This window comes from Heterodontus francisci, chromosome 6, assembly GCF_036365525.1.
Source record: "Heterodontus francisci isolate sHetFra1 chromosome 6, sHetFra1.hap1, whole genome shotgun sequence".
Lineage (NCBI taxonomy): Eukaryota > Metazoa > Chordata > Chondrichthyes > Heterodontiformes > Heterodontidae > Heterodontus > Heterodontus francisci.
In genome coordinates, this window is record NC_090376.1 from 104,674,352 (window position 1) to 104,689,270 (window position 14,919).

The window sequence follows — 14,919 nt, forward strand, 5'->3', positions numbered from 1 at the left end:
AATGTGACAATTGTTAATGGAATGCTAGTCAACCACTCTGGCCCAGAATGGGAACAATTTGATGTGTTGAATTTCATTCCTCCTGTTGGAGATTTTACAAATGTCATATTATCATTTTTAAATTTTTTTCTTACTTGTCCTTTTTGTCCCTTTTTTCTCTGTCTTTTATTCTGATCTTTATCTCCCTCTCCTTATTTCTCTTTCTGTACCTGATTTGACTCTAATTCACACTCCTTCTCTGTTCTTCCTCTGTTTCTCAATCTTTAAACCTCATTGGTTAAGGGGATGCACTGTTGATCTCATCAATCATTAAGGTCCCAGATGCCATGTTATCAGTTCCCACTTCCAGCAAGTTATGGTATAAAAATGTTTTGAGCTGAAGGATACCAAAAAAAGTAGAATGGCGCATGCCGTAAGATGCCCTACTCCAGCAAAATACAACTCATTACAATGGGATATGTTTGATACAACAGTCGGGTAACTGGCTGCTCAACTCCTCTTGGTTTCTTTTGTTACTGCCACTGTAACTTCAGTTTATACATGTAAGCAATATTATTTCAGCAGAGCAGGAGAAGCCCCAAAGTTATTCACCCACCCCTCCCCCCTTATCTGTTAGAGATAAGTAAAAAAAAGGCACCAAAAAACCCAGACAATCATGTTTCATTTTTGTCTGTGATTCTTCCCTTACTTCGTACAACAAGTGATACCAAATCTCTCCGTTAATCTGAATGTCGCATCAATAACTTTCTGACCTGCAACAATTTTATCATAGTTAAATAATTATAACCAATTTGAATATTTATATTATATTCAAATGGTATTAAAAAGCACTTCAGAAGTGGCACTGCAGCAAGAACTGTCTCAGAGACCAGCTGTGTGGAGACATTTTGTGCCCACAACGGGGCTCCCAGCGCCCGGCCGAAAAGACAGGGGGAATCCCGCCTCGGCCAGCTGGACACCTCCCACCTCCCCGCCTCCGCCACACCCTGGAGCAATTGTATGGAGCCAGGCCAATTAATGGGGATACTGCCTCCAGGAGCAGAAGCCACTACCAGTACTGCAAGAGGCCTAGAACCCAGGTTCAGGGCTGGAATCCAGACCCAAGGTAAATGAGACGGGTTCACCAAGGCCAGACCAGCAGGCTCCGGTGACGTGGAGGTTTAAGTGCAGCAGGAGGGTGGTTCAGGAAGGTGCAGGTTTTCCTGGCGGGGACCCTCTGTGGTCTACAGATTACCCAGGGAAGAGGGAACCCCCAAGCCTGCAAGGAGGTCGCCTCGTTTTACTGGGCGACCTCCCCATGCGGCAGAGGCCCCCTCTGCCTCTGGTTAAATCCCTGCATTGGGAGGAAGAGGCCCTTAAGTGGCTGGTAATAAGCCTATAAAGTCTATAACTTTAAAAATTTAAATGATTCGGAAGAGCCTGAAGCCCTTTGAAAATATGCAGGGACAAGGCACCCGCCACCTCTGTGTCATCAGGGGTGGGCCGACTGCCGTGGCCATGTAAATGACCCACCGCACCAAATATTGTGGCGGCTCTGCGGAGCACTGCTCACGTGTGCACGACGCCATTTTTGAAGCTCGCCACCGAGATCAGCAGATCGGCGGTGAACTGGAAAAATTCAGCCAGTTCTGTTTGAAAACAACCTTTACTTGATATCACATGCCTTAAGATAAATAATGAACAGAAACCTTGGTGACTTGGAGGAGATGTTTCCAGAGAAGTGGCATGTTATTATTTATGATGGTCTGGAATTGATTTTGCTTCTGAGATATTGTTTTGGTTCAGTTGGATTGTGCACAGTGTTGAAAAGCAGTTGGTTATGTAGCCTGCTGTAAAGAAACTCCTAGCTCATCTTTCCTGCACCTCTCGAAGAGACCCAGAGAAATCCAGCTATTCTTTCTATACCTCTTTGAAAAAACCCTGCGAATCCAGAGTGTGATAACTGAAACCCCTGATGCCACATTTCTCCTGAAAGGCCGACCAGTCTATTTCTCGATATCTCCAGAACGAACTGTTTCTGAAAAGATCCCAGTGACCCATCTCCATATACCCAGATGCCAGACCAAAAGGGACAACTGACATCCTACAATCTGTTTTTTTCTTCAAGAATTAGCAAGGATTTGGGCAAAGTATCCCTTTTTGTCTTCTTTTTTTGTAAAAGAGTTCTGCAGAGAAAATGTCTTTATTTTTGTGTAACCAGTATGTATGTGAGTTTGTGTGTGCGGGGTGGTGGGGGGGGGGGGGTGCAGTGGCTGGGATTTAGAAAGTGAACTTTCATATTTCAATTTCTGTGTTAATGGTTTTGTTTCTTTACTGGACAAGTCTTGTTTTATAATAAACTGATAACGTTGTTGTTCACCAAAGAAACCTGGTTGGTGTATTTTAATCTGCGATAAAGAGTAGAGTATATAATTGATCGTATCGGTAACTAGGTAAACATTTAAATATATAGTCATTTTGCAGTACAGAACTTGAGTATTGTTGAAAATAGAGACAGTTTGTTGAAGCTTTTCATCTTGCACTCATCAGGACAATTCATCAGAATACCAATGTCGAGGAAACAAAAAGCTTCGACAAAATATCTCTATTTAAATATATGTTACCTGTGGAGAAGCGGAACTAGAAAAGACAGTGCACTACTCTTACCTTGGTCATAACACAATATACACTCAACCAAAATTATGAGTGAGAAAAGACTATGTATTGACCTTGCTGGATTGAAACAAATGCTGGAGAGAAAGGAAATCTCCAAACTTAAATGGGTAGATGCAAGAAATCAGCTATTCAATTGTTTCACAAAAAGAAATGCTATCACAAAGAAATTGTTAGGGATGCTACAGGAGGGGCATCTCACAATATATTACTTTGTACCCAATATGGAATTTATTTTGATTTATTTTGAAATGTTCTTTGAATATGTTAATAATTTGTACATGATATGGAATTTATTTTGAAATGTTGTTTGAGCATATAAATCCATGTTTTATTATAAAAGGAAGAAGGGAATCTATTAATCTGCTAATTGTGTATCAATTGTTTGACTACATGCAGGTCAAGGATGTGAATTGGGGTCTTACTTGAGCACGTATAAGCAGACACTTACTGAGACTGGTGGAGGATTTGAGTGAGGAGCTACATGTTTGCAATCCTTTTTACTCTGTACAATAAATGTGAAAATGAGTAAAGATAGCTCCAGTATTATCCTTCCATAACAATCTTCATGGAGGTTAACATGCCTCTGAACCTGTCTCCGGGTTTGGGGGGGAGGGGGTGGGGGTGGTCATAAAATTCAGCCTGATTGCCTAATTAGAAGAGCATCTGTTTATTCCAGAGATGATTGTTATGTATGGTTTTTGCTGTAGTCTGTTGCATTCTATACCATTCATAGATGAGGCAACTGACATAAAATAGTTCCAAGTGTGTCCGCAAACCATAGGGACTAAAGCAAAATCTCTCGGCTGACTTTTTTTAATTTGATGGTGATGGTTTTGGTGAAGCTGTTTGAAACTGGAGAAATCTCTCTTTGTTAACTTTACCATAATGAAATAAATAATCCACAGGCTCTGTATTCATATTGTGGAATTGCTTTATTTGAAGTGCTCAGCATTTCAGTACTCTGGAATCTTCTCCAAGTACACATTGAACACTTTGTTTAACATTATACAGTCCCAAAATTCAGTCGAGCACAATATATAGTATTGGGATGCACCAGCGCATGCCTTTCTTCAAACAATACACTTTGCAACAGACGTCGTAAGTCCCTTCACGCTATTGGTTTCTAACATATGGCTGGGCTCAGAGGATACAATTTCACTGTATGACGGTAGTAGTACAGATGGTTGGCTTTCCGGAGACAGAGAGATGAGTGAACATTTTTATCCTTCTTCTCCTTTTCATTGCCAGAACTTTAAACAGGCACCGGGCTCTTAGAACAATCCATAACAATTTAACTGTCCTAGTCTCTCCCCATAGCCCTGCATCTTCCTCTGTTTTAAATGTTATCTACTCTTCCCTTAAAAGGTGCAATGGTCTCTGCCTCAAATTTCTCTTATCATCTTTCATTCTCTTCATGCAATTTTAAATTGGTAACTCCATCTCTGACAACCCAACTATAGGAAAGGCTTCCCATTCACTCTATGAAAACCTTTCATAATTATAAATCTTTATTAAATACTCTCTTAGTCTTCTCTGCTCCAGTGGGGATAATCCTGGTATCTCAAGTCACTTCTCATAACTATTGTTTCCTATCACTGATATCATCTAATAGAATCGCAGTGGCGCAGTGGTTAGCACCGCAGCCTCGCAGCCTCACAGCTCCAGCGACCCGGGTTCGATTCTGGGTACTGCCTGTGCGGAGTTTGCAAGTTCTCCCTGTGTCTGCGTGGGTTTTCGCCAGGTGCTCCGGTTTCCTCCCACAGCCAAAGACTTGCAGGTGGTAGGTAAATTGGCCATTGTAAATTGCCCCTAGTGTAGGGAGGTGATAGGGAATATGGGATTACTGTAGGGTTAGTATAAATGGGTGGTTGTTGGTCGGCACAGACTCGGTGGGCTGAAGGGCCTGTTTCAGTGCTGTATCTATAAATAATAAAAAATAAATAAATCTATGTTGCACACACTCTAAGGCTATCATATAATTTCTCTAATAGGCATTCAAAACTTCATGCAGTATTCCAACTGTGATCTAATTTTCCCTTGTCCAATCACACTATAATGTTGCTGTCAATTTCCCTTAACGTTTTGTTTTCTCTCTGCCAACCAACTTTCTATCCATGCTGCTATATTTCCTCTTCTCTCATACACCTGAATCTTCACTCAGTGAATGTTCCTCCAAAATGATTCAGGAAACAAAGAATATGCTCATCTTGTCTTATTTCCATTGAACAATGAGCCTTGGCCAACTACAGGTGTCAGCACATGTGAAGTTCCTGGGAAGCCCCAGAAACCACGGGCAGGCTATGTGCCCCCTTTTCCTGACAAAGCCTGGACCAAGGGACAGACAAATGAAATTGATCCCTTTAAGTGTGCAATGAAATAGATATCTGAAGAAAAGTTACAAATAAATATTTAAAATATGCATAAAGTATAACCTTATGAAAGCAGTAACTTATAAAATCAAGAAAGCAGCTCTATCATAATTATAATAGTAGTTTACATGATATTGTGGGATTTTATAATTCTTCAGCTCAGGTGCTATTCGACATTTTAGCAGACAAGGCATCAATATATATGCAAGAAAGTTATCTGCATTTTAAGCTAACAGTCATTAGCTTAACACATGTCTCAACTTTTATTGTTTCAAAAGAAAAGTCAGCTCTTTTCACTGGAAATTAATCTGCTACCACATTTATTCCCAGCGTTGTCCTGTCTGTGTGTCAAATCAGGGTGCTGTGGGCCTACGTCCAATATAATCTGGATTGCAATTAACCAAATCAGTTCAAGTGGGTTCCGCACAGTCAGCAGGGACATCATCCCATCAATCCAGGCTGGAGTGAAAACCAAGTCCCAGAAGTGAAAGACCAGTGTCAAACCCACTGTTCCACCCTGCACCTTACTTCACACCTTAAATTCACAGAATCACAAATCTCAGAATCAGAGAATTGTTATAGCACAGAAGGAGGCCATTCAGCCCATCACATCTGCACTAGCTCTTGCAATGAGCAATTCACCTTGTGCTTTTCCGCCACCTTCTCCCCATAACCCTGCACATTCTTCCTTTTCAGATAACAGTCTAATTTCCTTTTGAATGTCTCAATTAAATCTGTCTGCACCACACTCACAGGTTGTGCATTCCAAACCTTAACCAGTTGCTGCATGAAAAAGTTTTTCCTCATGTCGCTTTTGCCATTTTTGCCAATTACTTTAAATCTGTGCACTCTCATTTTCGATCCTTTCATGAGTGGGAACAGTTTCTCCTTGAAAACAATCCCACCTTCTCCAATCTATCTTCATAACTGAAGTTTCTCATCCCTGGAGCCATTCTTGTGAATCTTTTCTGCACTCTCTCCTATGGTTTTGCATCTTTCTAAAAGTGCGATGCCCAGAATTGGATGCAATACTCCAGCTGAGGCCAAACTAGTGTCTTATGTAAGTTCAACATAACCTTCTTGCTCTTGTACTCTATGTCTCTTCTAATAAATCCCCCAGGATACTGTATGCTTTATTAACTGCTCTCTCAACCTGCCCTGCCACCTTTAATGACTTATGCACATATACACCTCGGTCCCTCTTGTAACCCCTTTAGAGTTGTACCCTTTTTTTCTATATTGCCTCTCCATGTCCTCCAAAATTCTTGCTAATACCTGTCTAGCTGCCATTTTTAATGGGAAAAAGATTATAGGAAGTTATTAAATACTCAGATCTAGCTGATATATAATTATAATAGAGAAGTTATAGTCTATTGTGTTTTGTACCAATTAATGCCATTTGTTAGGGATGTTGACCTTTGTATGGAAACCCTGACTAATGTCTCCTATTGATGGTTCCAGAGCATCAATACAAGTTAGGTACAACAGTGTGCATCATATCAAACTCACGAATATGTTACAGAGAGAATCTGTAAACTGATTAGACAGTCAGGAGTAATTTTAAGCTGGAGGGAATTCATAGAATTTTTCCTAATCCAATTAGGCAACACTCTTTTTTGAGTCAAAAGATTATCTGTTCAGGCAATAACAACAAAAAGAACTTTTCTTTAAATAGCGCCTTGAACATAATAAAATGTCCCAAGGTGCTTCACATGAGCATTATAAAAGTAAATATGACACCAAGCCACATAAGGACATATTAGGTCAGATGACCAAAAGCTTAGTCAAAGAGGTGGGTTTCAAGGAGTTTCTTAAAGGAAGAAAGCAAAGTAGAGAGGCAGAGAGGAATATGGGAAGGAATTCCAGAGCTTAGTGCCCAGGCATCTGAAGGCACGCCCGCCAATGGTGGCGCAACTGAAATCCGGTATGCTCAAGAGGCCAGAATTAGATGAGCGCAGATATCTCAGAGGGTTGTGGGGCTGGAGGAGATTACAGAGATAGGGATGGGCAAGGACATGAAGGGATTTGAAAACAAGGCTGAGGATTTTAAAATCAAGATGTTGCTTGAGTGAGAGCCAATGTAGGTCAGCGAGCAAAGGAGTGATAGGTGAACAGGACTTGATGCGGGTTAAGATATGGACAGCAGAGTTTTGGATGACCCCTGTTACAACCCAGTGAGAAAGGTGTCTAGGGTTCCCTCTCAACCGTCACCTGGTCTTACCCTAACAAGGTTTTATTTTTAAGCACACTGTGTTTTTAGTTCCCCCTTGATGAATCCTTGTTCACGCTTTTAAATTATAAGGCAAAGAAACCAGCACAAACAGGTTTTCTTAGGTTTAAAGAAGAAAAGTTGATGTTTATTAAACTTAAACCCTAATTTGGTTGATGCCTACAGATATACGACACGCCCACGCTAGCATGCATACACGATACACACATGCAAATAGAGACAGAAAAGAGCAGAAGAAAAATAAAGTGAAAAGGTTTAAGGCAATATCTGAAGAGTTTTTGTTCCAGTTCTTCGAACTCACTGTAGAGTCCTTGATTGTAGGTAGTTCTTGCTTTTGGTCGGGGCCCAGTATTCTTCTTAAACCTTGTTTGCTGTAGGAGAACTTTCTCTCTTGGGGTTCATGTATCTTCAGTGGATTCAGAGGCTTGTGAGAAAGAGATGGGTGCAGACAGGACAGAGATCTTCTCAGTCCAGGAGCACACAGTCTTTCTGCTCAAACTCCTTGTGACTAGTTTCAAAAACCGTGGACAGCCAGTTAGTCATGTGACCAGCTGGTCCAACCAGTCCTATCCCCTGGGATGGCATCACCACATCAGGCCCTGGAATGTGCTTCCCCACCCCCTCACTGTCCGGTGATCAACACCCATTGTGGGTTGAATGTGTCAGGGAATGGTCTTTTGTCCTTCCAAGCACTGCTGGTACTGCAGAGGCCTTGGACCCAATCTCAATGCTGGAACCCCGGACGTCAGGTAAGTGAGGCAGGGTCACCATGATCAGTCTGGAAGACTCAGCGAGAGGAGGGGGTGGGGGTGTGAGGGTGAGCATGAAGTCCGGGGCAGGGTCCATGGAGGCTTTTCTGGCAGAGGTCCTCCGTGAGCCACAGATTTCCCACAGAGGAGGACCCCACCCCCAAGCCTGCAGGGAGGGTACCTCATATTGCAAGGTGCCCTCCCCATCTGGTGGAGGCACCCCCCTGTTGCTGGTTAAATCCCAGTGGCAGTGAGAAGAGGCCCTTAAGTGGCCATTAGTAGGCCTTTGAGTGGAAAGGCTGTTGCCAGCGAAATCACTTGGTGACAAGAAAGCAACGGGCCCTCTGCCCCCGGCTCCTGTCGCAATTCTATGGGCTCCGTCACCTCTGACACTCCCTCAGGGGCCACAGGGGCCCACAGAGTCATTACAGCACTGAAGGAGTCCATTTAGCCCATCACGTCCATGTCGGCTCTCTGTAGAGCAAGTCAGCCAGTCCCATTCCCCTGCTCTATCACCGTAGCCCTGCAAGTTTATTTCCCCTCAAGTGCCCATCCAATTTCTTTTTGCAATCATTCATCATCTCCGCTTCTGCCACCCTCATAGCCAAAAAGTTCCAGTTTATTAACACTTGCTGCGTAAAAACGTTCACCCACACATTCCCCCTGCATCTTTTGCCCAAAACCATAAATCTGTATCCTCTAGCCCTTTACCATCATCTAAAGGGAACAGCTTTTCTATATTTACCTTATCTAAACTTGTCATAATCTTGTACACCTCTGTGGAATCTCCCTTCAATCTGCTTTGCTCCAAAGAGAACAACCCCATCTTCTCCAACCTAACCTTGTAGCTAAAATCCCTCATTCCCCGAACCATTCTGGTAAATCTCCTCTGCACTCTCTCAAGGACCCTCACATCCTTCCTAAAGTATGTTGACCAGAACTGTATGCAATACTCCAGTTGTGGTTTAACAAGAGCTTTATAAGGGTTCGGCAAAGCTTCCTGCTTTTCAACTCAATAACTCTATTTATGAAGCCCAAGAATCCAGATTCTTTGCTAACTACTCTCTCAATATGTCCTGCCACTTTCAAGGATCTTTGTGCATGGACCCCCAGGTCCCTCTGTTCCTGTACACTCTTTAGAGCAGTACCATTAAGTCTATACCACCTCTCGCTATCCCTTCTGCCAAAATGAATCACCTCACACTTCTCCGTGTTAAATTCCATCTTCCTATTCTGCTACCTTAGCTATGTCCTGTTGCAATTGATGTGTATCACTCCCACGGTTTGCCACACCTTCAAGTTTAGTATCATCAACAAATTTTGAAATTTTATTCTGTATTCCAACATTTTTTTATCAGAAAAAACAGTGAGCTGGCCACTGAACCTTGAGGAACATGACTGTCTAACATCCTCCATACTGAAAAGCAACCATTTACCATGATTCACTGTTTTCTGTCCTTAAGCCAATTTTTTATCCAAGCTGACACTGACCCTCCTATTCCATGAGCCTCAATTTTGTTAACCAAACTTTTATGTGGTACTTTGTCAAACCTGAAGGCACTTGTTGGGCAGTTTTCTGGGCGATGGTCTTAATATCTCCTCTTGAAGACAACAGTATTCCTTACAAACCAAAGAGCAAGTTGGCCTAGTGCAGAATTTCCTATACCTGAGGTCAGGATGACACTCATTTGCCTAAGGCGTGTCTTTCATCTTTTATGTTTTTTGTGTGTACTTAAATAAATTGGCCTTAATTTTCCCGGTCCCGGGAAGGCTGGTTAGCAGGCGGGACCAGGAGCAAAACCGGATTATAGCACACTGCATCAGCGACCGGAGGCGTTTCTGCCTCCGAGCAATTTGCCAGAGGAGAGGTCAGTGTGGCAGAGACTAGCTACATGGTGGTTAGCCAATTAGGCCCATTAATGGGCCAACTGGGGGAAAATGATGGTGCCACCGGGATCTTACCAATGGCAGAGATGTCCCTGCTGAGGCCAGAACCCAGAATTGAACTAGTGGTGGCCTCTTGGGTTCCCCCTCCACAATGATGGCCTGACAGTGCGAGTTTTAATTTTTTACAATGCTGCAGTGAGCGTTTCATCTTGAGGTACCCTTGCGGTCTCGTGCCTGCCTTAGCAGCGCCCACTTGTCCTGGCGAGGCTGCCGACCGGAAATCACTGTGGGCCCTCTGATTGGGCCTCCCACTTGCCTAGCCTGCTAGCTGGGTTTCTCGACCCAGAATTGAGGCCAACAATGGGACTGCGACCTAACAGGAAAATCCAGCCATTGTTTCTCTCCTCTTGATGCAAGGAACATAACTCAGATATTTTGCGATTCTAAATATCACAATGTCATCACAGCCCCTCAATCTGTTTCTCCTTTCTGGTTATCTACTATAATATAATTAATGTCTTTTTACAAGTCACCTGTTGAATATTTTACATTTGGTTCCTTCGCAAGGGCTTTTATTTCTTCATTCATCAGCATCAGCTAGCTCTTAAATCAGGATCTTGGAAATGTCAAAACTGTTTCTTCAAATCAGCAAATACTTCAAACTCTATGTGGGTGGAATTCCTCTGTTTGCTAATTTTAACAGACTGATTAACACAATCGCCTCAAATTCCTGTTTGCACCATTTTACCTAAAGTATTAACCCATTAAACAAGCAAATTCAGCCCTTGGGTAAAAGAAAGAGTGTTTATTGCAGCCAAAATGCTATGTTGAATATAGGGGTTAAAATTATATTTCAATCTCGCTCCAAATATATTGAAGCTCATTTGAAACTCCTTTCTGTCCTTCTATATATTGTTCTTATATTTTGTGTTGTTTCATCAGATTTGCAACTACCCAGATGAAATTAATTAACCCTTTAACTGATGGCGAGATTACATAGTTGCTGAGGAACCACAATTATTCGCAGTTGCCCGAGATCATGCAGATGGCCTGACTGGGCCACTTCACAGATTATTTTAACAGGAAACTATTGCATGACTCAAAGACTAATCTTCCTTTCAGATCTTTAATAATGTCACTCAGATCTAAACACAAGTTATAGCAGCGAAGCAGTAAACAGCTATTTGGTAACCAGGAACACTCATACAGTACATTGTGTTTCGCTGCATTTCTATTTCAAATCTCCTGCTGAATTGTTGTATATAATTTTGATTATTTCACTGAAATTCCCTGTTACTATAACTACACATTCTGAATATAGGATAAAATTTCCATCATGGAAATTACAAGGACATGTTTCCCTGTTTATGTGGTGCAACACCATCAAGAGGGCAAATGTTTGCACTACCGTGCTATCCTTACAGATCACTTAGTAAATGACATTAATGTTCATTTCAGTACAGACTGCTTGCCCTATCCCTTGGTTAGTAGATGGTATGTGTAAATTCAGTCCCATAAACAAAATATTTCTGTGAAGCTAAAAGGGAAATAAATGAATGTAGAACTAAATATTCTCCGATCATGATTCATTGACCATTAATAGGTTGTGAATCAACTAGTTTGAATGGAACACATTAGAGTATTGCTGACACATTTTATTGTCCAATCTCTAACTATGGTTAGTTTTTCTCATTATCTATTTACATTTAGGTAAATGGAGAGTTCATTAGACATAGATATGAGTTCATGCATGGGCTCCTCTACTCGTTCCCAATGGACATTAGTATATGAATGCACGCTGTAACGTGAAAACAGAAGGCTGCTCCTGGTTCCTCCTGCTGTTTAGTTACAGAACATCAAACCATCTATTCTCCTCTAACTTTCCACATCAAGAATTACCATATAGAGATTTTACTCAAATATTTCAACCAAATTAGCAGTTTTCCTTGAAGCTACATAACTGGGGGTTAATTTAATCTAACCTGCCCAGCGAAAAACTGATGTGACCAGATTGGCTTTACACATCACCTAATTTTGTTTTGCAAAACTGTATGGGTTAGGTTACAATTATCCTTACATAATCACTCTCTCTCCTTCCAGCTGTGAGATACAATTTGAAAAGCCATGGCATATTGCTTGCTACAGATATTCTATTTTCAATTCATACAATTATAATTTACTTAAATTAGAATTCTCATATTTCAACATGGGATTTGATTTTCCAGGGAATCAAAACACATTCTGTCCCATTTGCTTTCTGTTGTTGGCCGTACTTCCTACTGCTCCTGGTATTGCCAGGCAGTCTCCAGCCATGTACTAACCAGGCCTCATTCCCCTTAGCTGACTGGGTTCACAATCATACTATTCTTTTCATTATTATTTGGTCAGGGGACATGGGCAATGCTGGTAAGGCTAGACTTATTGTCTATCCCTGGTTGCCCTGAAAAGGTGATGGTGGGACCCTCTCCTTGAACTGTCAAACCTTGTGTTGATGGTGCTCCCACAATGGTGTAAGATAGGGATTTGCAGGATCTGGCAGAGTGCCAACATACAATAAGATTGAATATTGAGAAGATTTTAAAATGTATTGTTTGAGTTTAACTTCTAATCTACAATACGATAACAAAATCAAATATGCTACAAGACTGGAATATATTGCTGGATCACATATATAAAATTAACATTACATTTCAACTTCAGATTAAACAAATGTATTTTCTGTTCATAATGTCCTTTTCTGCTGCTTCCTCCATTTCCCCCTTGCGCTTTTTGACAAGTGTTCTCTCCATCTCTGGCTATTATTGGCTCTCTGCTTTCTAGTTTTGCTCTCCTGTCTGCACTCAGTTGATCAAGGGACTCTGTTGCTCACTTTCTAAATTACAGTCATTCTTCCCAGGAGACAATTTAAGAATAGCAGCTCATGCCACCCAGCATACACTGATTCATATCCAACATATTTCCAAAACAGTAAGTGCAGTCAATAAATGCGCAGAACATACCTCTTTAGCACATCACATGAACACCACAAGATACAAAGAGACTCGAGGTTTATTTGGAAAAACGCAAAATCACTACATTCACAGATCGTAGTTACTCCAGAGGCACAAGCGTTTGTAATTGTGGTTCAATTTTCATTAACCAACAATCATGGCCTGGAATCTATCTGTCAATAATGATTATTATGGGTTATTAGCAGACCAATTGCACTACACAGATTTTATCCCCAAAGTGCCTTTGCATTTCTGTCAATTAAACTCTATTGCATAATTCAAGATGCATATGCCAATATCATCACCCTCTATAAGAACAAGGGTGATCACGGTGACTGCAGCAGCTATCGTGGAATCTCCCTGCTCAGCACAGTGGGGAAAGCCTTGACTCAAGTCGTTTTAAATAGACTCCAGAAGCTGGCTGAGCGTGTCTACCCTGAGGTACAGTGCAGCTTTCGAGCAGAGCGATCCACTATTGACATGCTGTTCTCCCTTAGCCAGCTACAGGAGAAATGTTGCGAACAACGCATGCCCCTCTACGTTGCCTTCATAGATCTCACCAAAGCCTTTGACCTCGTCAGCAGACATGGTCTCTTCAGACTACTAGCAAAGATCGGATGTCCACCAAAGCTACTAAGTATCATCACCTCATTCCATGACAATACGAAAGGCACAATTCACCATAACAGTGCATCATCAGACTCCTTTCCCATCCTGAGTGGTGTGAAACAGGGCTGTGTCTCGCACCCACACTGTTTGGGATCTTCTTCTCCCTGCTGCTCTCTTATGCATTCAAGTCTTCAGAGGAAGAAATTTTCCTCCACGCAAGATCAGATGGCACGTTGTTCAACCTTGTCCATCTTAAAGTGAAGACCAAAGCATGGAAAGTCCTCATCAGGGAACTCCTCTTTGCTGATGATGTTGCATTAACATCCCACACTGAAGAGTGTCTGCAGAGATTCATCGACAGACTTGCGGCTGCCTGCAACAAATTTAGCCTAACCATCAGGTTCAAGAAAATGAACGTCATGGGACCGGACGTCAGAAATGCTCCATCCATCAATACCAGTGACCACGCTCTGGAAGTAGTTCAAGAGTTCACCTACCTGGGCTCAACTATTACCAGCAACCTGTCTCTCGATGCAGAAATCAGCAAGCGCATGGGAAAGGCGTCTGCTGCTATGTCCAGACTGACCAAGAGGGTGTGGGAAAATGGCGCACTGTCACGGAACACAGAAGTCTGAGTGCTTCAAAGCTTGTGTCCTCAATACCTTGCTCTATGGCAGCAAGGCCTGGACAACGTATGTCAGCCAAGAGCGATATCTCAACGCATTCCATCTTCACTGTCTCCAGAGAATCCTTGGCATCAGGTGGCAGGACCATATCTCCAATGCAGAAGTCCTTGAGACAGCCAACATCCCCAGCTGTATGCCCTACTGAGCCAGCGGCGCTTGAGGTGGCTTGGCCATGTGAGCCGCATGGAAGATGGTAGGATCCCCAAGGACGTATTGTACAGCAAGCTCGTCACTGGTATCGGACCCACCGGCCGTCCATGTCTCCACTTTAAAGACGTTTGCAAAAGCGACATGAAGTCTTGCGACATTGACCACAAGTCGTGGGAGCGAGTTGCCAGTGATCGCCAGAGCTGGCGGACATCTAGAAAGGCAGGGCTGAAGAGAGGCGAATTGAACAGACTCAGCAGTTGGCAGGAAAAGAGACAGAAGTGTAAGGAGAGAGCCAACTGTGTAACAGCCCCGACAACCAACTTTGCCTGTAGCGCCTGTGTCACTCTAGAATTGGCCTTTATAGCCACTCCAGGCACTGCTCCACAAACCACCTCTAGGTGCTTACCCATTGTCTCTCGAGACAAGGAGGCCAAAAGGAAGGAAGGAAGGAATAATTCAAGAGTGCAGGGTCCCAGATACAGGAGATTATTCTAACCAAAATGTGAAAGCAGGCGCTAAATCGGTGTTGTGCTAATAAAGCACGTCTATTTGAAAGTATAGATCTAGCATGTAATTTTGAGGCTAATTGATGAT

The 14,919-nt window shown here is 42.4% G+C and overlaps 1 protein-coding gene across 1 annotated transcript in view; it reads right to left on the minus strand.

Moving 5' to 3' along the window:
- LOC137371001 (NALCN channel auxiliary factor 1) overlaps positions 1-14,919 on the minus strand; it is a 1,064,361-nt gene that overhangs the window by 976,083 nt on the left and 73,359 nt on the right. The gene's annotated exons all lie outside the window — the stretch shown is intronic.